The following is a 23067-nucleotide window of genomic DNA, read 5'->3' as shown; positions in this document are numbered from 1 at the left end:
TTTCTAATTGTTATATCCTCTTCTTGGATTGGTCCCTTGATCATTATGTAGTGTCCTTCTTTGTCTCTTGTAACTTTCTTTATTTTAAAGTCTATTTGATCTGATGTGAGTATTGCTACTCCAGCTTTCTTTTGATTTCCGTTTGCATGGAATATCTTTCTCCATCCCCTCACTTTCAGTCATATGTGTCCCTAGGTCTGAAGTGGGTCTCTTGTAGACAGCCTATATATGGGTCTTGTTTTTGTATCCATTCAGCGAGCCTGTGTCTTTTGGTTGGAGCATTTAATCCATTCACGTTTAAGGTAATTATCTATATGTATGTTCCTATTACCATTTTCTTAATTGTTTTGGGTTTGTTTCTGTAGGTCCTTTTCTTCTCTTGTGTTTCCCACTTAGAGAAGTTCCTTTAGCATTTGTTGTAGAGGTGGTTTGGTGATGCTGAATTCTCTCAGCTTTTGTTTGTGTGTAAATCTTTTGATTTCTCTGTTGAATATGAATGAGATCCTTGCCGGGTAGATTAATCTTGGTTGTAGGTTCTTCCCTTTCATCACTTTAAATATATCATGCCACTTCCTTCTGACTTGCAGAGTTTCTGCTGAGAAATCAGCTGTTAACCTTATGGGAGTTCCCTTGTATGTTATTTGTTGTTTTTCCCTTGTTGCTTTCAATAATTTTTCTGTCTTTAATTTTTGTCAATTTGATTACTGTGTGTCTCGGCATGTTTCTCCTTGGGTTTACCCTGCCTGGGACTCTCTGCGCTCCTGGACTTGGGTGGCTATTTCCTTTCCCATGTTAGGGAAGTTTTCGACTATAATCTCTTCAGATATTTTCTCGGGTCCTTTCTCTCTCTTTTCTCCTTCTGGGACCCCTATAACATGAATGTTGTTGTGGTTAATGTTGTCCCAGAGGTCTCTTAGTCTGTCTTCATTTCTTTTCATTCTTTTTTCTTTATTGTGTTCTGCAGCAGTGAATTCCACCATTCTGTCTTCCAGGTCACTTATCTGTTCTTCTGCCTCAGTTATTCTGCTATTGATTCTTTCTAGTGTATTTTTCATTTCAGTTATTGTATTGTTCATCTCTGTTTGTTTGTTCTTTAAATCTTCTAGGTGTTTGTTCTTTAATTCTTCTATGTCTTTCTTAAACATTTCTTGCATCTTCTCGATCTTTGCCTCCATTCTTTTTCCGAGGTACTGGATCATCTTCACTATCATTATTCTGAATTCTTTTTCTGGGAGGTTGCTTATCTCTGCTTCAGTTAGTTGTTTTTCTGGGCTTTTATCTTGTTCCTTCATCTGGTAAACAGTCCTCTGCCTTTTCATTTTGTCTATCTTTCTGTGAATGTGATTTTCCTTCCACAGGCTGCAGAATTGTAGTTCTTCTTGCTTCTGCTGTCTGTCCAGAGGAGAGGAATTGTTTTAAGGACACTTTGGAAGCTGTTAGTCACCATTTCCCTGGTCCAGTTCCTTTGGGGGTGATATCAGAGTCCTAGGTAGAGAGAGGACAGTAGATAGAAATGCAAAGGGCTGTTTCACTCTTCAGATGCATGTCCTCTCTAACAGAGTGCCATACAAAGAGAAGTCAAACATTCTCTCCCATTCACCACAGACAATTTTGATCATTTAAGGGCTTAGTGCACCCATGGCAGAGCCCAGCAGAAGATGGAGAGAGCGTTTGTGAGAGACTAGTGCCTGGCACAAGTGCTCTTAGTCTTAGTGAGATCTCGCATTTTCTCATGAGCAAGTCCAGCAGGGTAGAGCGGCAGGGCCTTTATGAGGCAGCAATGCAGTGAATATGGCAACAGCTAAGAGCAAATGCTGGTGGGGTCCATAGCTGCTGGGACTTGTTCGTGAGAAAATGTGAGCGCCTTTTTAGGAATTCCCAGAAATACTTGTAAGTATGGGGATCTGGACCAGAGGCTGAGGGTCTTCTGAAGTATGTGGGTAGGGTGAGAAAACAAGAAATATGAGTTGGTATTATTAATGCAACTCAGCTGGTCTTGACAATCTGTTGAGGTCTGGAGAAAATTGAGTTACAGCTATAAGCTACTATTTTATTATCAATCAGTCTATTTATATTTCTGCAGATACATTTTCATATACTTGCACAAACACAGGGAGCATCATTCACATCATAAACTATGGGAATGACACCCCTTTGAATTATGCAGTCCTGGAGGTAGTCTATTCGCCTTAGGTAATTGGATTTTGCTCTACTCCCTTGTTGCCACCAGACTTTAGCTTGTTTTGGATAGGAACTATAATCGTGAATATTTTATGTAAAATTCAAGCATCTCCACCAAAAAGGAATATCTTGGGAGAAGTGTATTTAAAATTATGCAATAGGGCTTCCTTGGTGGCGCAGTGGTTGAAAGTCCACCTGCCAATGCAGGGGACGCGGGTTCATGCCCCAGTCTGGGAAGATCCCACATTCTGCGGAGCGGCTGGGCCCGTGAGCCATGGCCGCTGAGCCTGCGCGTCCGGAGCCTGTGCTCCGCAACGGGAGAGGCCACAGCAGTGAGAGGCCCGCGTACAGCCAAAAAAAAAAAAAGAAAAAACTATGCAATAAACATGCAGCCCGACATAGTCACATTCATGGCTTGAATGAAATGCAAACCTTCCAAGGTTTAGGGTCAATAAATGACAATTAGGCTATCTAGCCCCTTATTCTTCAGAGCTTTATCATGAAGGCAGATTGAGAAGGCAGTTCAGGGTGATATTTTAAGGCCTATTTAGAGTGCTCACCCTCTGCACAAGGAAATCAAGTGAACATGATGCAATCACTTCTTTTCTAATACCTTGATTTATCCATATTTAAAGACACCATTTTCAGCTAGAGTTGGAAATACCATTGAATGCAATTCCCTAGCTGTGAACACCTTGTGGTCTTCCTTCTAATTCATGCTATAACCAAATAAATGGTATGACAAAACACTTGGGATTGCAGGTTGATAAAATTCAAATGAATCTAGGATATATTTCAAGAAGCAAGTCAGTCTTACACAGAAATTAAGCAGCCTATGTGTAGTGGACTATCAGGGCAATATTGTGAAGTGGTAAGGCAGGCCACTTTCTGCCAACTAAAATGAAAAAATAAAAACAACTATCTATTGCATACTGATTCTTGTTGAATAATGTACTGATGATAACGCAACTTGGAATTGTGTTCCAGCTTAAAAGAAACATCTTTTGTTGTGGCAGCCTTTGAGAAAATAGGTACCTGCCAAAACTTGCATGTAACCAAACTTGACAAAAATTGTTAAAAATGAATTTACATGTAAATTTAGAACTTTAAATAAATATTTTAAAAAGCCATCTGGGTTTATTTGTGAGGAAGAATTTTAAAACGAGAGCATCTGAATTACATGTTGGAATGGTTCTGAAAAAATATATAACCCTTTTCAATAGCTAATTATCCTAAAATTACTAAAGGAAATGTAAGTGCTATCTTTTCATCTATGGTAAATAGTCACTTACTGAGTATGTGCGGCATTGCTTTTTCAAGTCTTTCTAGAATGATATTTTTAGAAGTATTTGAGTGCCATAGTTAGCTAATTTTCATTAATAAAACATGAACTAAGTGGAAATTTTACCACACAAAGTAGAACTTTTTTTCTGTTTTCAGTATCTTCTTGAAGAATATCATCATTCTTAATTTAATATTTCAGAACCTACTCAGGATATGTGATGGTAATATTAAAATAGCAGATCATTTTTGCTAATTACCTTTACTAGTTGGTAACTTTACTGAGTTTTCAAGTACTTAATTCAGTCACTTTAATTCCCGAATATATAGCAGTAAATTTAGAATTTAACATTAGGGGAATTCTGCGCTTAGTGTAACACTTATGTTCAGTTTCTGCTACTTCTTTTGTCTTGAAAATACATTATGCAAAGACACAAAAACGTGTTCTCTGATTCAGTACTTTCTTGAATTATTCCATGATCCAGTCAGAAGATAGACGTTTTCAGTACCTCTTCTGTAATTTACTAATGAAATGACAACTTCCCTGGGACACAGTTTTAATTCTGTAAGTTGGGACTGATAATAGCTGCCTAACTTAGAGTGATTTTTTAGGGGCTCACAATCCATGCAGGTGAAAGTACTTGTAAATCTGTGAGATAAAGTGCAATAGAGCTTTGAATTTACAATATGATTGTTATTATTAATATATTGGCCAATTAGTAAAGCTCACAGATCACTTTCATATGCAGTATCTTTTTTTTTTAAGCTTACTAAATCCAACAGCAGCCACATCAATGGTATTTTATGAACTGTTTCTTTGCGACTTCAAAGAAGTTGTTGTACTCTTTTTTTCTTTTAACCAAATTGGTACAAAAATCTATTTATGGAAAAGGTCAGAAACTAAGTATTTCTTCACTCTTCTGAGAACAGTGACCTTCGAACACAAACTTACATCAACCTCTTCTGCCATCTCCCTTGGCCAACTGCCAACCGTAGAGTGATTTACACATTGTCCTTTGACTAAACCAATGTCAGAGATCAGTCCATTTCTTGCAAAGAGGTGGATTTCATAGGTAGAATATCCTTGGGCTTAAAGCAGAAACAAACATGATTCTGAAACCAAAACTCATAACAGTAACTTTATTGAGAAAGAGAAAGAAGAGGCAAGATTTCATTGTTTTACTTTTCAAGACCCTGTATCTTTGTCAAGAATGTAGTATTTTTGTATTTTTTAAAATTTATGTAAATTGTATTGTGCTATAGGTATCATGGTTTCTGATGTTTTCACCCAGTGCTAAGATCTACCCAGATAACTATAAGGAAATCTAGTTTATTGCTTCTACTGCTGCAGACTGTTCCATAGTATGTATCCACATTTTCTTTATCCACTCTTTTGGTGATGAACACCTTGGTTGCATCCAACTTCAGCTACCACAAGCAAGTCTGTGGTGAATATTTTTGTACATACTCTATTACAGTCCTGAAATGAGTTTCTTCAGAATAATATTGCAGGAGTAGGGTTTGCTGGATCATACAGTATCTATATACTTAATTAATTTCACTAAGTCCGGCCAGACTGCTCTCCAAAATGGCTGTACTAGATTACACTTTGATGTACATGAGAATACATGGTTCTCACCAACATTTGCTATCAGATTTTCACATTTTTGACAATAGTATGGAGGACAAGTGTTAGTTCACAGTTTAATTTGCATTTCTTTGATTACTAGTGTTACATATTTGGTTTTCCATTTCCGTGACTTGACTATTCATATTTTTGTCCATTTTTCCTATCAATATCTCTGATTTTCTGTTGCTGGTAATCTAACTTGTGGAGTCTAGATATTAATCCCTTATCAGATTTTAACATTGAACATTTCATCTTCCAATCTGTCACCTATTTGTTAACTTTGTGTATCTTTTGCTGAACAGAAATCTTTGTTTTAAGTCATTTTTGTCAAACAAAAATGCATCACTAGGAACTATTCAAAACACACAGAATAATTTGTTATACTTATGCAAACCATGAAACAACAAAAAATGTACCACATATGAATCCACCACACAATTTAAGAACAAGAAATTACCAATAGTGTTTAATATATCTTTGTCCTCCACACCAATTCTGCCCCATAGTTACCTCTGCCCCATACCTACCAGAGGTAACCATCATTTAAAATTTTTTTTGTATTCTCTTGCATGCTCAATTTTAACCAGTTTTTGTATGCATCCCTAAACAATGTATTGTTAACTTTTTCCTGTTTTAAAACTTAATGAAATGGTATCAGTCTGTATATATTCTTCTGACTTTGTTTTTTCATTTGACCTCATGTTTCTAAGATTCATCCGTGTCAGTGTGTGAAGCTGCAGCTCATTCATTTTCACAGTTGTGTGGTATTTTTTTTTTTTTTTTGGCTGCGTTGGGTCTTCATTGCTGCGCGTGGGCTTTCTCTAGTTGTGGTGAGTGGGGGCTACTCTTCGTTGCGGTGCGCAAGCTTCTCATTGCGGTGGCTTCTCTTGTTGCAGAGCACAGGCTCTAGGTGTGAAGGCTTCAGTAGTTGTAGCACGCAGGCTCAGTAGTTGTGGCTTGCGGGCTCTAGAGCACAGGCTCAGTAGTTGTGGTGCATGAGCTTAGTTGCTCCGTGGCATGTGGGATCTTCCAAGACCAGGGATCAAACCCATGTCCCCTGCATTGGCCGACGGATTCTTAACCGCTGTGCCACCAGGAAGTCCCTGTTTTGTGGTATTTCATTCTGAAAATTTACCACAATTTATTTCTGTATTCTCCCGTCAATGGGTATTTGGTTACTTGTAGTTTTTATTGTTATTGTGGGAGGAAGGTAAGGAATAATGTATGATGCTCCTATGAACATACAGTCTTTGCTCCATATCTGTGTGTTCCACATCTTCAAATTCAACTAACTGCAAATAGAAAGTATTTGGGAAAAAATTCCGGAAAGTCCCCAGAAGCAAAACTTGAATTTGCCTTGCCAGCCACTATTTACATAGTATTTACATTGTAATTATAACTATTGACATGGTATTTACATTGTATTAGGTATTATAAGTAATCTAGAGATGATTTAAAGTGTATGGGAGGATGTGCATTCGTTATATGCAAATACCATGCCATTTTGTATAATGGCTTTGAGCAATATGTTTGAATACCAAGGGACAACTTTATCCTCCATTTTACATATGCAAGACTTTCTCTAGGCTATATCCTATGAGCAAAATTACTGGATTGTTAGGTATTAGCCAATATAATTTTAAAGATAACGCCAGGTTGCTTTTCAACATGCTTATGCCAATTTCTTGCACCAGCAGTGTAGGAGAGTACATTCACAATCCTCCCTAGAACTTGGAACTGTCAGATTTGTTAACTTTTTCTCAATCTAGTGAGTATAAAATGGTGTCTTGTTGTGAATTTATATTTGCATGTCCATAATTCTTAATTATGTTTAGTATAGATGAATATGTCACAAGCAATTTGAATGTTGTCTTATATAAAGTGTCTTCATATTTTTGCTCATTTTTAACTTGGTTGCTATTTTTATTTTTAAGATGTAAAAAAAATATTCTGGAAACTAACTTTTTGCCTGTTGTATGTGTAGCAAATATATTATTCCAATTTGTGATTTATCCTTTCAGTTATTTTATGGTTTTATTTGGAAAACATAGATTCTTAATTTTAATGTAATTTAATTTAGCAAACTTTCTTTATGAATATTGTGAGGTTTTTTTTGGGGGGGGGTCTGGTTTTAGCAAAATTTCCCTACCCATATTATAAAATTAATTGGATTTAATTCAAAGATATTTACAGTTTTGCATTTCATATTTAGGCATTTCATATATCTTACATGGATTTTTATTATATTTAGTTTTGTTCTTTTCGCATTGAACTGCAATGTCACCTTTGTCATCTACCAAATTTTTATATATATTTGGGTCTGTGTCTGGACTTGTCTTTTATGTTTCAGTTAAATATTATCATTGTACCAATATCATTCATTCACTTATCATCCCTTCAACGAACATTGAGCATCTGCTATGTGCCAAGCACTTTTCTAGCTTATTAGAATCCATCAATGAACAAAAGAGAAAAACACCTGCCCTTCTAGAGCTTATAGTCTAGTGGGAGGAAGCAGCAATAAAGTTATAAATAATTAAAATATGTAAAATATCAAATGTTGAGAAGTTCTATGAAGAAAAATAAAGCAGAGATGGAGGATAGGGCACATACCAGATGGGTTGAGGATTGCTGTTTAAATAAGATAGACAGGGAAGGCCTCACTGATCTTAGCAGAGGCCTGATGGACATCACGGGGCGAGTCACACAGATATCTGAAGGTAACACATACCAGGCAGATGGAAGAGCAAGTACAAAAGTCCAAAGGGGACAGTCATGCAAGGAGGCCAGTGTAGCCAGGTGTGGAATGAACAAAGGGGAGACAAAGTCAGAAAGATTACAGTAGGCAAGAACAATTATTATACCACACTGTTTTAATTACTAAAGTTTTATGAAAAGTCTTGGTATTTTGTAGATCAAATCTACCTATTTTCCTAGAGGAGTATGTTGGCAACTTAATTATCCTTGTATCACTGTTTCTCTAAAAAATTTTAAGATTAATTTACCAAGTTCCTAGAAAAGCCTGTAGAAATTTGATTGACATTACATTGAAACTGTATATCATTTTGGGAAAATGTGTTATTGTTTTATCTTTCTGATAGTTTCTTGAGGTAGAAAACATGGTACCTCTTTCATTTACTTTGTTCTTTTGTGTGTGTGTTTAAGTGTGCTTTACCATTTTTTTCCATGAAAGTCTTGCACGCACATTGTTCATGTAAAAAGCTGTCTACAAGACCTATTAGTCACTTCCCTCATCCCCTTGTCTACACTATCATCACTATACCGCTCTCCTTGCTGCTCCTCAAGCACACCACTACCCCAGGACGTTGGCCCTTGCTGGCTCCTCTTCCTGGAATGCCCTTCCTGCAGATAACTGCATGGACCACATCCTCACCTCTTTCAGGTTTCTGATCATGTGTTGCTGTATTAGCGTGGCCTTCCCTGACCACCCAATTTCAATTAGTCCCATCTCAGCATCTGCTATCTCACTTTCTTCTTTTAATTTTGTTTTCATGGTATTTTTACTCATCAACATCTATTCAAAATTTATGTTGTTCCCCCATAATTATTAAGTTTGTGAAATAGATACTAAAAGCCCTAGAAATTATCTGAGATGATTTGTGGGATAAAGCCTTCGCTAGCAGTTAAGTGGAGACAGAGGAGTGAATAAATACAGTCCTCAAATCAAGTGGCTTCCAAATCACTGCTTCCCCAAAAATGAATGTGACAAGTTCTTCTTTCTTCTCTAGTCCATTTTAGGGAAGCAAGCAGTTGGTTAGAGAACAGGGAGTCTGAAAATGCAAATTTCCACTACTGCAAGTTGGCTGATTCAAGGTCATAGGTAATCACTAATCCCTGGTGAGGACTTTCATCACTAGGGTTAGAATGCTGGGTCATCAAGTTAACATTAGTTGAGGATGCTACTATGTTGTTATTCAAATATCGGTTTCATTTAGGGGTTGCTTGGAAACCTCACCCTTAAACGTACTGTTTTGTTTATATATAAGTTCACTGGTGTGACACCTATCTGTAATACTGGTCACTGAGATATGAAAAAATTCCTTATTATAAGTGGCAGTCGAAGAAAAAAGGATCTGAAGCAGAGAAATCCCCACGAGATGGAGAAAGTGTGAATCCTACAGTATCCTCTGATAAATGTTAATATCAAAACAGATTCTCCTGAGCACATGCACCTTAGCTTGGATTGAGTAGTATTCATTGTAAAAACATCTCAGGCAAAAATGCCTGGGGCTTGAATCTTGCCATTTAGAGCAGGAAGCATACTTGTCAAATGAGGGCAATAAATATCAATATTGATAACATCACTACTTTTTGTTGAGTGCCCACTATATGCCAAATACGGTGCTAGGAATTAAGCAGCCTTATCTCATGCAATCGTCAAACAAGTCTGGGAAGTAGGTACCATTTGTATCACCATATTAATAAGTAACTTGCAGCTCAGAAAGCTGAAGTGACACATGATCACATTCTCATGAAAAGAGGTGTAGCTGGGATTCCAACCCAGGGGTCTGGATCCAAAAACTAGGCACTTTCATCTACATCATTGAGACCTAAGGAAACTGAGAACCTTTGGAGCTGTAAAAAAAAAAAAATATAGAATCACAGTTTCACACCTAAAACCCCACATTCTTCCTTGTAGGCCTGACCAATCAGTCCACTGAGGGGCATGTGGAGAAGGTAGCTAGGGAAGCTAAATGTTTTCCCATTTATATTGATCTTTAGTTTCAAGCATTTTTTCACATGTTATCTCATTGGATTCTTATTATACTGGCAGGTATAAGTTCCATTTTCCAGTTGGATGAAGTGAGGCTCAGAGAGATTCACTTCTTTGCAGAGAGTCATTTAGAAGCCAGGACTCGAACTCAAATCTTCTGGCTCTAAAAGGCATATATTCTTACTGTCTGGTGCTCACTTCTTCCTTCACCTTTAATATACACACGGTGGTAGCTATATTTAAAAAAAAAAAGATTTTTAACCTTATTCTGAATTATTTAAATGGTTAAATCACTTAAAAATATTAAATTGATTTGTGTACATAAAATTGCTGTTTGCCTTTTTAAACTAAATCTATGTGTGTGTATGTATATATATATGTGCGTGTGTGTGTGTACAAATATATGTATGTATTTATCTATTTGCCAAAAGGTCTTTAATCAAAGGGAAAGTGTATACTTTTCTGGTTTAACCTTGTTAAGTTATAGTAGTGGTGGTAGGAGGGGGCATTAGAGTGAAAATACAACATGACGTCTCCCTTACAAGTCTGAAACACATTCCTTATTTTTAAAATGTAGTTATGAAAAGAATAGTTGTAAATCCTCAACATATGGCGCCCATTAAGGGTAATACACGTTTGATGGTTAAAATGGTGCATTTTATTATTCCATTGTGATTTCTATCTTATTATTTATTGTCCGTAGTCAGCAATGTTATCTTATCTCTAGGCAATTGCTCTTTGCTATAAGGAGATGAGTTTGCTTTTTGCCATATTCATACACCTTTGGAATAGCTATTTTATATTCATTCAATCCTGACATCTAGATCACCATATGTATAATGTAGTATAATATCACTAGAAGCTCTAGAAATAAATGGTTTCTAAGAGTATGAAAATGTAAACCAAATAAAAGATAAACAGGCAAGAGACCATACTAGTGGCAGGTTTCAATGACATATTACTTTTATCATACCTTTTCCCATATTTCATGTTATAAATAGATGTTACAGTTTCCTGAATTCTTGTTTTTCACTGAAATAGGCATAGCAAATAATATGTTTAATCACAGCTAATGTCTCCTTTTAGATTTGATTGTTTTCTACCTAATTCATCATCTTATCTTGCCTGCTACTCCTTTCTGTTCACTTCAGGTTGCAGATGTGGAAAGTGTGAATTCTGCAGTATCCTTGGATAAATATTAATAGCAAAACAAATTCATCTGAGCATATTCACCTTAGGTTATTATTGAGCACTATTCATTATGAAAAACTATCTTGTTAAAATGAGAGTAACAGCAAATTATTCTTTGATTGTGTTATATTATGACTAATTAAAACCCAGAACAACTCTGACCTCAGCATGATTTACTGTTCTCCTGCTATTTTCCTGGACTTTCTCTAATGTAATTTTCTGTACTGGGAAAAAAGAGTAATATATTTTTTCTTGTGGGTATATATGTCCCAAGATAGAAAGATTGACTTTACATTTTCGGAAATAATTCAAATAAAATGTATAAGCAAAGTTAAATTAAATATAACTATACAGCCAGGCCAAAATGCTTTTTCTTCATCAAATGGAGATCCATTCTCAGTGACCAAGATAGTTTTTCAGAGATATAATCAAATGTGTATGTGAGTGTGAGTGTATGTGTGTGTGTGTGCTTGTGTGTGTGTGTTTGAGGATTACGATTACCTACAGTTCAGTTCTAGGCCTCCTTTTTGTCATCTGCAATGTAACAGATTTGGCCTTTCTAATCATTAATGCTGTTTCCATTTGTGTATTTTATTGGGTACCTTAATCTCAATTTCCATAGGTGACTGGAACAGAAAAACAAATAAGACACAGCTTTGCTAGAGAATAGATTCCAAAAATATTTGTGGACTGCAATAGAAATAAATATTGAAAATGGAGTGGTTCGCCTAAGTACTCTGCTCACAACTGGTTTGCCAGGAGAGACTTCCAGGTAGGACTGTTAACTTACTGGTGACCAAGTCCCCCCCCACTGTCCATTATTTACCCTCTGACTTGGCTTGACAAAACTTTAGTCAGGCTTCTGTCCTCCTCACAGGCCCCTGACATTTGGGTCACCTGAAGCTTAAGCAAGCACCAAGGTGCATAATATCCCCCTTGACAGTTCATTCCAAGAATGGAGAACCGGTTGACCACACAGAGAAACACTTCCTGTTGAAGAGCTCTGATTTTACCAAGCTGCTCACTCCCACCATGTGCCCCTCTCTCCCACAGAGTTCCTGCTAGCCCTGCTTCCCCCTTCACATGTAAGAAAAGCCTTTCTCTGTTTGATTTTGAGGCGCTTGCAGATCCTGAGGTTGGAGTCTTCTCCTTATTGTAACAGTCTTTTCGAATAAAGTTTCTCCTTAGCTAAGTCCAGGTTTGTTCCTATTTGACACTGGGCAGGCAGACTGATCTTCCCAGTTACACTTTGCTGGTTCATACAATTAAGCGTAAAGATGAAGCTGTGCCGGGTCTATTCTTCTATTTGAATTTCGCTTTTTGTGGCCTCTATTCTTTGACCTCACTCAAACCCTGCTTTGAATATTTTGTCTTCCTTGTGGTCAAACATAGAATTGAGTCTAAACCCTATGTTCTCTTTATTATATCTAAAACGGTGATACTTCTGAAACTTTCTTCTCATGAGATCCTTCAGCTTATTTTTTCAGGATCTGTTTGCTCATTCTTTTCCCCTCACCTGGTTCTTGTAATTTGAATTGTATGTATCTAAGGGCTCTGTTTTAAACTTTTCTTTCTACGTTTAGTTACTCCCGTGGCTTAAAGGATGCTTGCAATTATTTCCCATCCCCAAGCAGTATATTTCTATTTTCCCATCTGTGTGGATTTTTCAACTGGATGTACAGGGAGAGAGTTGGGGCTAATAATTGTCCTATAATCGGAAAATGACAAGCCTCAGTGAGATTAGTATGTCCTGTGAGGAAACAATGTGCCTAAAGAAGGATTGGTTAAGAACTTTGAAGTGAGACTTCCTTGGCCCCTTGGTGTTTCCAGAAATTTCTGTAACTGAGTGGTGTGATTGTGGACAACTAATGAGAGGCTCTTGCTAGGCCACACCCTAGTATAAAACATAGTTATTGTCCCTAGATGGGCTAGTCTTCACCCTCATTTCATCTGGACTTGCACAGCCTTGGTTTCACCATTCACCTGCATGGACCACTAACTGGTAAGTTTACCTACCAGCAGGTATCTGAGCACTAGAGGAAACCTTTTCTTACTTAACTCTGTTAGACTTAATAATGATTTTTAAAAATGAGAGGGAGAAGTGTGGCAGAGAAAACTGTGAAAATGTATGTGAGGGAAAAGTGATGGAAAAGAATATGGGAGAGAATGTGAGTAAAAATAGGGAGAGAATGGAAGTTAGTAAAGGAACATAAAGCAAGGAAGGAGAAAATAGAAAATAAATCAAGGAATAAAGTATAATCTGTGATACTGTAGAAAGTAAGAGGGAGTGAAAAAACAAGACTTTGAGAAAACAGAAATTTATAAACATGAGAAAGGGCAAAAGATAATATGTGAAAATGAAAGAATAGGAGAAGAAGTTTAATATGGAAAAGATGAGACACTAAAATGAAATTTGAGAATGAAAAAAATGTGAGAGAATAATACAAATGTAGAGAATATGCTGAAAATATGAGATTAAACATGAGAGGAAAGTGAAATAAAGGACAAGGACATTTATGGCGGTAAAAATGAGGAAATGAGTAGAAGATGAAGTAAAGTAAGAAGCCTGGCAGTGAGAAGATAATAAAAGAATAGGCGCAAGAATGAGAAACTACAATGGAAGAAAAATGGGACAAACATAAAAGAATGAGAAGTTCGACGAAATGAAACATGAAAAACGAGAATGAGAAAATACACAAATCATAACATTTTTTAGAGTTGGCTGAATTGTGAGCATATGAGCCACGTGGGAGAATGGAAGGCGGGACTGAGGCAGATTTGGGAAACAGTGCAGGCGCAGATACTGACACTGGCAGAACACAGGAATCTACAAGCGGCTGGTGTGCACCTGCCACGTGGTGACATGAGTAGGGGTCCAAGGCCGAGAGCTGGGACCCCGGAGCCAGGACACCCAGAGCCTGGAGCCGAGAGCGGGGCCAGATGTCAAACTTCCCGGAGTCAGGTCAGAGAGGCAGTGGGGCAGGACGCTGCAGAGGCTCTAGAACATTCAGAATGGAATGGGAGAGGCAAGGCAGAGGGGGTGAAATTGACCACTGCCCTGGAGTTTAGTGATTTTACCTTTGCGATGCAGGGGAGTGTTTAACCATTTGTTTCCTCTACTCTGAAATTGAATTTATAATTTATTCGGCTAACCTCTAGATCTCGCGATTTGGGCTTTCAGAGCCCCTTGTCTTTTCTTTACCTTTACCTCGAGGTTGGATTTTGTTTGTGCTATTTTGGCTAATCTGGAGGAGAAGAGGCTTTTACTTTGTAATGGTCCGTATGGCCTCATCACTTGCTGTCCTGAAATGGGAAGCAGTCTTCCGACATAGAGTTACTTTGGATGCCACAGGTCTACTGTCATTAGGGGAGGGCCCTTCCCTTGAGCGCCTAAGGGCTCCAGAAACTCCATATTCGCTGTCTGGTCTGTTGCCTTCCCCATGCTTTGCGCTAGTTTACTGTTGGGTGAAGTCTTTATTTGTCATTGCTCTTAAAAATTTCCTGTTTAGTTTGTTTTCCAGATTTTCAGCAGGCTTATTGTTGAAAATCACCTATAACCCCACTATCAAACGAATGCCTCAATGGTCATTTATTTAAATTCTATTTTAATGGCAAGCAACATTGCTCTTTAGGGAAGGCAACAGAGCTGGTTTGTCTTTGCTGCATGTGCTAAATTAAACAAGTGATTTTGGATCCTGAACTAAGGATAAATGTCTTGTCTAGGAAATGACAGTAATCTTGTGATTTTTGAAATGTGGAACAGCTTATTAAAATTTTATATAAGCTCCTTTTCAAAGAATATTACATATTCTGTTTTTAGAAGCTGTATATGATGAATGAATAAAAGTGAATCAATAGGTTTTAGGAATTAGTTGTGCACTTGAAGTGAACAAGAGAATTTTTTTTTTCCCTAAACAAATGTATATTCTTGGTGCCAACTAAACTTGGAATTTACGGATGGGAAAAATGCCTCAGGATGATTCCGTAAATCCTTTTACCATGCAGCTTTTTCTCCATGGAAATTTCACAGTTTATTTAGAGGGAAAGAAATTTACCTTGGTGGAGAATATATATATATATATATATATATATATATATATATATATATATATTCCTTGCAAAGAATAGAACATTCAATGTGTAGTAATGAGATCTATCAGGAACCGTTACCTCTAGCCGGTGCGTTGATGCTTGGCATTGCTTAGGGACTTGCATCTAAGAGTTGACTTAGCAAGTTAAATTCATTTTTTTCCTACCAAGTGCTTGCTTCTCCCATATAACCTATTCTTTTTTCCTTTCCTATTAAACATTTTTAAAAAGTTATTGCCAGTATATAGTGTGTTTTAAAAACGAGTCACTTGTCTCACCCCTTGTCTTGGTTTCTAAGATGCACTCTTGAAAGTGTTCTATTAAAAGATTTCAATGAAATTCACATGGAGATTGTAGGGGAGCAGAATTTGGCACCCCAAAATTTGTCTCTTTGGGATATTAATTATTTTAACCTGGTTAAGTTCTAAGAAACAGCAGACAAGGGAAAAACTTTGAAAACCAAGTAGGAGTCACCCTTTTGAAAGAAACATTTACATTTACAAGGAAAATCTCTGTTCGTAAGGGTGTTTTCCTCTCTATAACAAGAAGAAAATGACTAAACCTCTGGAAATTTATCAGTGGAGAAGGCATGGACTTAAATCTGCACAACAACCTTACCCTTGTTTACTGTGCTTTTCCTGGTCACCTCTCATAACTGGCTCCCTCACCCCCAACTTCTTTTGTCTTTAGCTGGAGATGGTATTTAAGGTGGTGGCTTGGGCCATTTTGGCGAGTTACTCAGTTCTCCTGGGTCTCTCCCAAGTATACATGTTGTTAAACTTTGATTTTCTTATTAATCTGTCTCATGTCAATTTAATTCTTAGACCAGCCAGAAGAACCTAGAAGAGTAGAGGGAAATTTCTTCCTCCTCCCCAGCAAAATCTTTCAAGATCTTTGACTACTGTAAGAAATATATATGAAATTCAAGAAAATGCTTAGCCTCTGAATATCTTATGAATCGTTATTTTAAAATAATAATTCCCAAATGAATTCCATGTTTCTAAATTATTATATTTAATAAGCTATTTTTATTTGTACATTTTATCTCATTGTAATTAACTTCTGGATCTACATTTATGTTGGTTCCTGTTTGTTTCATTTTTAGTCTTCAGACTTTTGTGGCTTATCAGAGAATGTTTGAATCAGTATTTCCATAAATTAATGGTAGGAGTTTTACAAACTACAGAATGCAAAGAGAGCAAATTATCCTTAAAATTGGACAATCCAAGGATTATTTAAAAGATATTTCCCTTGTAAATGCAATGAAATAATGTAGCAATCAGAAATGAACCATATAAATGTGTACTCCAATTGTGAACCCTAGAAAGGTGACAGTGTAATGAGATTTGACAGCATGTAGAAAGGTGAAAACTCATTAACAAGCTAGGATCTGCATTAAAAAAATTGATTAGCATTTTTGTATTATGTAAGAAGATGGCTTAGCATTTCAGGAGGAGAACAGCAGTTGTGTGGCATTTAAATCTATTCTGAATTAAAAATGATCAGTTTTAAAAAATTACAGAAAATTCTTATGCAAATGAAATATAATCAAGCCATGCTTCAGACTCATTATGCGTGATTGATATGCACTGTAACTTGCTTACTAATTTAAGGAGCAGAGGAATTCCAGTTACCTATCGTATTGTGGATGCAGTACTGTGCCTCACTGCTGGAAGTGATATTACATTTATTATGATAAACGGGGTAAACCAACAAGTTGGGTCCTTATCCAACTTGACATTTATGTGAAATGATAAGAATTTCTTATTATCCTGAAAACCTTAGCTTCCTCATAAATGTTAAGATCTTTTGGAGATTCTTAAAGGTATCAACATTAAGAGCATGAGAGAGAATATAGGTAATAGAGAAGAGTACTTTGTAATGCCTTTAGAAGAAGACATTTTCTTGTTGACCTAAAAGTTTGTTTATTAGTGATCAGTAAGTAATTAGAGAGTTCTCTAATGTGTTCCTTTAGTGAGTTCATGTCTAGTTGTGAGAAAACTTGGTCATGAAATTGCAAATTGGGCTAACCTTGCGAACTATGAAGTTATTAATGTGCCCACATTTCTCCCAGCTTCCAGAGTTTTAACAATTTTTAAGTGTATCACAACCTACAAAATCCATACTGGTCTATTTCAGCAATTCTTCATCTAACTTTAGGATTTTGACAATACTGATTGGTTCAGGAACTGATTGGTTCAGGATAAAAGCTAAAGTTGATATATCAAAAGTCAGTGTTTCTTTATTTTTTTAAGTTTTAAGAAGACAGATTTTAAGATGCCCTTTCTGATACTGCTTGTTGGACTTACCTTGGAAATCTATGATGTTAACATCCTCAATTTTCTCAGTTTTCAAAGTTTTTAAAATTAACTTTTTAGTTAATATTTTTTAGGCTCTTCTTTTAGTTAAACACACACACACACACACACACACACACACACACACACATACACACACACACACAAACAGTGGTTGGTTCAGGATAAAAGCCAATGTTGGCATACCAAAAGTGTTTCGTTCTTATTTTGTAAGTTTTATGTGACAAATTTTAAGATGTCTTTTTCATATTAATGATATGTAATTTGTAATTTTAAAGGCTTTTGTAATTGGTAGCATTTTTCATTGGTATTTTAAATGATACTTAATTTTTATGATTTTGATAGTAATATATTTTCACAGTAGAAAATTTGGAAGACAGAAACATATGAAGGAAGCAAAATCAAAAAATTACCTTGAAGGGGAGCAGAATATGTCACCCCCAATCCAAAATATGCCTCTTTGGCATAAGGATTATTTTGAGCAGATTATTTTTTAAGAACTAGCAGATTTAGGAAAAGGTCTGAAAATCAGTAGTAGCGGTTACCCTTTGGTAAGGGAACCTTCCATTTATAAGGGAAATCTCCATTTGTAAGGGTGTGTCCCTCTCTACTAGGAAGAAGAGGGTGACTCTGAAATTCTAGAAAGTCTTATCAATGGAGAAGGCTTGAACTTTTCCTGGGTTTCTCCCATGTGTAAGGAGAGATACATGTTATTAAACTTCTGCTTCTTTTTCTCTTGTTAATCTGTCTTTTATTACAGGGGTTGTGTCAGCCAAGAACCTAGAATGGTAGAAGGAAAATTAGTTTTTCTTCCGTATAATATATAATATTATAATTCAGAGTTAACCATGGTTAACATTTTGTTATATTTCCTTCCAGTCTTTCCAGTACGAGTGTTCTTCAATGTTCATTTAAATCCAGTAGAGGAAATTGGTTCAAGATGGCGGAGTAGAAGGACGTGCTCTCACTCCCTCTTGCGAGAACACCAGAATCACAACTAACTGCTGGACAATCATCGACAGGAAGACACTGGAACTCACCAAAAAAGATACCTCACATCCAAAGACAAAGGAGAAGCCACAATGAGACGGTAGGAGGGGTGCAGTCACAGTAAAATCAAATCCCATAACCGCGGGGTGGGTGACTCACAGGCTGGAGAACACTTATACCACAGAAGTCCACCCACTGGAGTGAAGGTTCTGAGCCCCACGTCAGGCTTCCCTCTCTGCCCCCACTATTATCTTCGCCTTGGAGTATCTGTCCACAGGGGACAGACTCCGGCTGCTCAGCCTGGGCCCCATCTATCTCCTGCCTCAAGACCACATCAAATATGACTTTCCTTTCACTTCTGTGTGTACATAGGCAGCTTCTCCTTTGATTTGGGGCTCCAGGTGAGTGTTCGGTGCAGCACGTGCTCTGACATAATGGTGTTTCACTTGGCAGAGTGCTCTTGTCTGTATATTAATAATTATATTCATTATGATATTAATAATTTTCACAGTGGCCCTGTCTACAGATTAAAAATCCCATCTTCGGGCAAGTCAGCTGAACCTCAGCAAAGTTAAGTGACTTGTATAAGCTCAGGCCTCTCAGATGTGGTGGAGCCAAAGCCAGAATTTCAATTTTTCTGATCCCATTACACCACGTGGCGGGGTGTGTGTGTGTGTGCGTGTGCGCGCACACACGAGTAGGTGTGCTTGTGTGAAAGTGTGTGTTTATATCCTCTTCTGTAGCTGAACAGCAGTTACAGATATTTTCCTTTTAATTTTTTTCTCTCTTGCAAATACCCGTGCAGGTTTAGAATAGAGCATTCTTTGTCTTTAAAATAATATTATCTATTACTTACGAATACCAAACTTAAGGGAAAGGAATAATACAGTGCTGACCTGTGTACATACCACCCAGCTGAAGAAATAAAACATCACAGTTAAAGCCTTTGATGTGCCCTGCCTGATCCCATTTTCTTCTCTGCTCTTATAGGCTATACTGCACTTTTAGTATAGTTTTTCAATGACCACTCTTTTATATATTAACAGTTTAGTTTGTGTCTAAGACTAATCACACGTATATGTATATTCATATATATGTATGTATGTGCATATATGTATATAAGTGCACATATGTATATAAATGTATGCTTGATGCTTCTGAAATTATAATTAAGATCAACAATAATATATTGCATTTCCATAGCAATTTACATTTCCAAAGTACTTTGAAATGTTTCATCGCATTTTACTTTTATTAATTGACATGTGTGCCTTAGTCTTTGGAACCTGCAAAGTCTCTCTGCAAGTCGGATAGATGTACATGTGTGAGGCTGGGTAGTGCAACATAACCGCTTTAGATATTCCCATATCCTAAGCCTTGTGCAAATGCTAGAGAATAATGCTTCAGAATTCTCAGTTCTGAGTAGTCATTAATGTGAAGCAATGGGGTATTATTCCACTTTTGAGTTGTAACCAAATGCACCGTCTATATGCATAAATACATTTTAATTCATGACATTATTATAGACATAAAAAGCTGACATATATTTGACTTAGGAGCAACACCTGCAGGTTTCTTGGAACCTCTCGACATTCTTTACTGACAGTTCTCACAAATCAGACTTTCTCCTATGGTTCCTTTCCTATTTCTGGTTAGATCAAGCTGGATGAATTATCTCCCTCTGTTTCATTCCTTAGCTTTTCCAGAGCCACATTTTGCTCTGGGAAGGGGAGAGAAGAGTCAACTGATTTTCTTCCTCAGACTCAGAATGGGTGCAGTAATTTTCTGTAATATATTTCAGGCTGTTATTCTCATCTTCCGAAGCAATTTATTATCTTTAACCTGATTTTTATCCCTAAGGCTAAATCATCATTTTTATATTAGGGATAACACAGCTGCTGGGGGATTGCATAAAGGACTGAGGAATAGTGAAATTGGAAGAAAAGCAAAGTTAACCCTTGACCAGCTGGTATATACTAAGTAATGTCAGGAAATGAATGCTATAGGGTTGTAGCCCCAGACTAGCCCCGGGAGGGGGGTGATCCAACCTTATTTATTAGCAAATTCCTGTGGGTCTCGCGAGAGAATTCACTCTTGGCAGTATAGGGAGTAATGACAGGTCCCGGATGAAGGCATACAAATAATCTGTTTTTGTTGCATGGATTTCTTACATTACCCAATGCAATACTTATGGTAATTATGATTTTTTAGAGAATCGGCTATATCCATGAACCTCAAAGAGATGGATCTGTTAGTTAAGAAATACCCAACTGGCAAAAGGAATAATACAGTGACTACCTGTGTGCATGTCAGCCAGCTGAAGAAATAAAACATTCCTTATAGTTCATGGCTTTCACTCACCATTTCTGCTCTTCGGAAGTCTGAAAATCTTTCATTTGAACTAAACGCTCTCAGGCAGTGGGGACTATGAAGGAGATGATTTGTTCCACAGTTAGCATGCCGCTTGGGAAGGTGGGGTTTAATCCTCTAGGGATCTCCCAAGTTCCAGAGGAAGTAGAAGGCTCTTAAGAAAGAGGACTGGAGAGCAGTATTCCCAGCCCAGGCTGCTGTGGCTTAGAGACTTCCAAACTTGTGTAGCAACTTACTTGTCAGATTTCAAATTGAGCTTTCCACTTTAGGTTGAATATTGGGCTGAAAGCTAGCTGACATATTAACTTAGAAGATATTTCACTAACAGCTGCCCAAAGAGACTAAATATTTACCACACTTATATTTTTATAATATAAATATAAATGAATAAATATAGACTAATATATTTACCACACAATATAGGATAAGGAAAGCAAATTAAGGAAAGATTATAAATGAAACTAGGTGTCATGTCCTGATTAAGAAAATGTAGTCCCTCCCGCCACCCACCCCCGGCCCAGTAACATGGGATTACTTTGGCGTCATAACCCAACACAATTCTTGACAACATTGCCATCTAATCATTCTGCAGGAAATCGGGCTCCGCTGAGTCTGGACTGACAACATGGTGGCTGGTATAAACTGTAGTTTAGCTGACTACTTAGCCTTGAAAGTAAAAAATAAACATGTAATTCCTGAAAACAAGGGATGGTTTATGAAATAAACATTTTCTGCTTTAGAAAAAAAGCTTTATGCAATTCAAAAGGGTTTTGTTTTTAAAGCATTACTCACTAACTGCATTTAAGCATAAAAATAACTCTTAAGGTTTTCTTTCAGTCTGCTCCATACTGTTGCATATACAATATTTAATTAGATGATTCATTAAATTTATGAAAGTTTTCAACTCGTGTTGAATATAACTTATTAAATTTTAATTTTAAATGACGCTGTAATAACCTCTTTGGGAGTCATCCTGCCTAGGCTGGCTGTGACTGCAGACATTCACATATTCTGCCGGTGCAGCTAGAGGGGCTGCATACATGGACAACTCAACGGCTTTCCTTCCCTCTACTCTCTACCTGTGTTCAGCCCCGGTATAACTTAGCAACTTTTCTCATCAACTGATCAGTGATCTGCACATAGGAGGTAGTCAGCAAATGCTAAGTGATGCAAATATTTCTGTCTGAGTAGCCAGTGTAATCAAATGAAGCAATTGCAAGATTTTAAAAAGTCAGGTATCCCAGTTCTGTCTATAAGTATCTGTGCAATCTAGGGCCATCCCTTGACCTCTCTGGGTCTCAGTTTTCTTACCCGTCATCCAAATGGCTTAGACCCAGTGGTTTCTGAAGACCAGCCCAGGATTAACCTTCTCTAGTTCCATGTCCCTCCGTTCTCATCCTGCCTACAATCACAGATCCATCTTTCCCTCCACTGAAGACACTGCTCTATGACTTACCTTAATGTCCTAGAGTTAAGTATTTGCTGTGCTTGCCATTTTTCAGATTTATCACCAACTTCTACATTGCCATTTGGAGAAAAATAAAAATAGCTTTTCCCTGTAAACTGAGAATGTTGCTACATATTTGCGATCTGGATCATCAAGTGAAATATTCTTCTGGTTGGGAGTGGCCCTTGCCTTCCTGCCCTTAAGTTTCCTGGCTGCTTCCATTTAGTGCTTTGATGGGGAGTCATGAGGACCAGCTACCAGATCTCCATCTGCCACCACATCCCTGTGTCACCAAGGGCCAGTCGCTTCCCAGCTTGCACCTCAGTTTCCCCAGATGTCTAATTAGAGACCTTTATTTGATTATATCTAGAATCCATTATATTCTGATTCTTGATGAATCTGTGTTTTAGGGTTGCCGGTTATTTAAAGACAAGAAACGTCAGAAGAACTTTTAATGAGCACCTACTCTATGCCAAGATGGGAGGTATACTTTAAAGGTAAGGAAAGTGACGAGCAGAGTGGTTAAAAAGCATGCCTAATCGTTAATAAACTAGCAAAGCTGCAGATGGCACAGTCAGGACTTGAATCTGTGTCTGTCTGATTCCATAAGCCATACTAGCTGGAAAGGTTAGTTGGATGTGTTTTATTTTATTTATTGTATTTGGTAGGTGACAGGGAACAAGTTTTTAAGCAAGGGTTAGTGTGATTAAAGGCATAATTTTAAAAGGTCAGCGTGATGGTGTTCCTAGAGGATAGCGGCCGTATTTAATTTCTCCCTTTACTTTCAGTATCTAACACAGTGTTTAGCAAATGGCAGTTACATAATTGATGTTTA

General features: G+C 37.2%; 1 pseudogene; it reads left to right on the top strand.

The window, feature by feature from the left end:
• The window catches only part of LOC101280816 (heat shock-related 70 kDa protein 2-like), a 64148-nt pseudogene that overhangs the window by 38856 nt on the left and 2225 nt on the right, over positions 1-23067 (top strand).

The sequence above is a fragment of the Orcinus orca genome, chromosome X (genome assembly GCF_937001465.1).
Source record: "Orcinus orca chromosome X, mOrcOrc1.1, whole genome shotgun sequence".
Lineage (NCBI taxonomy): Eukaryota > Metazoa > Chordata > Mammalia > Artiodactyla > Delphinidae > Orcinus > Orcinus orca.
This window is presented reverse-complemented; position numbering and strand designations above follow the sequence as displayed.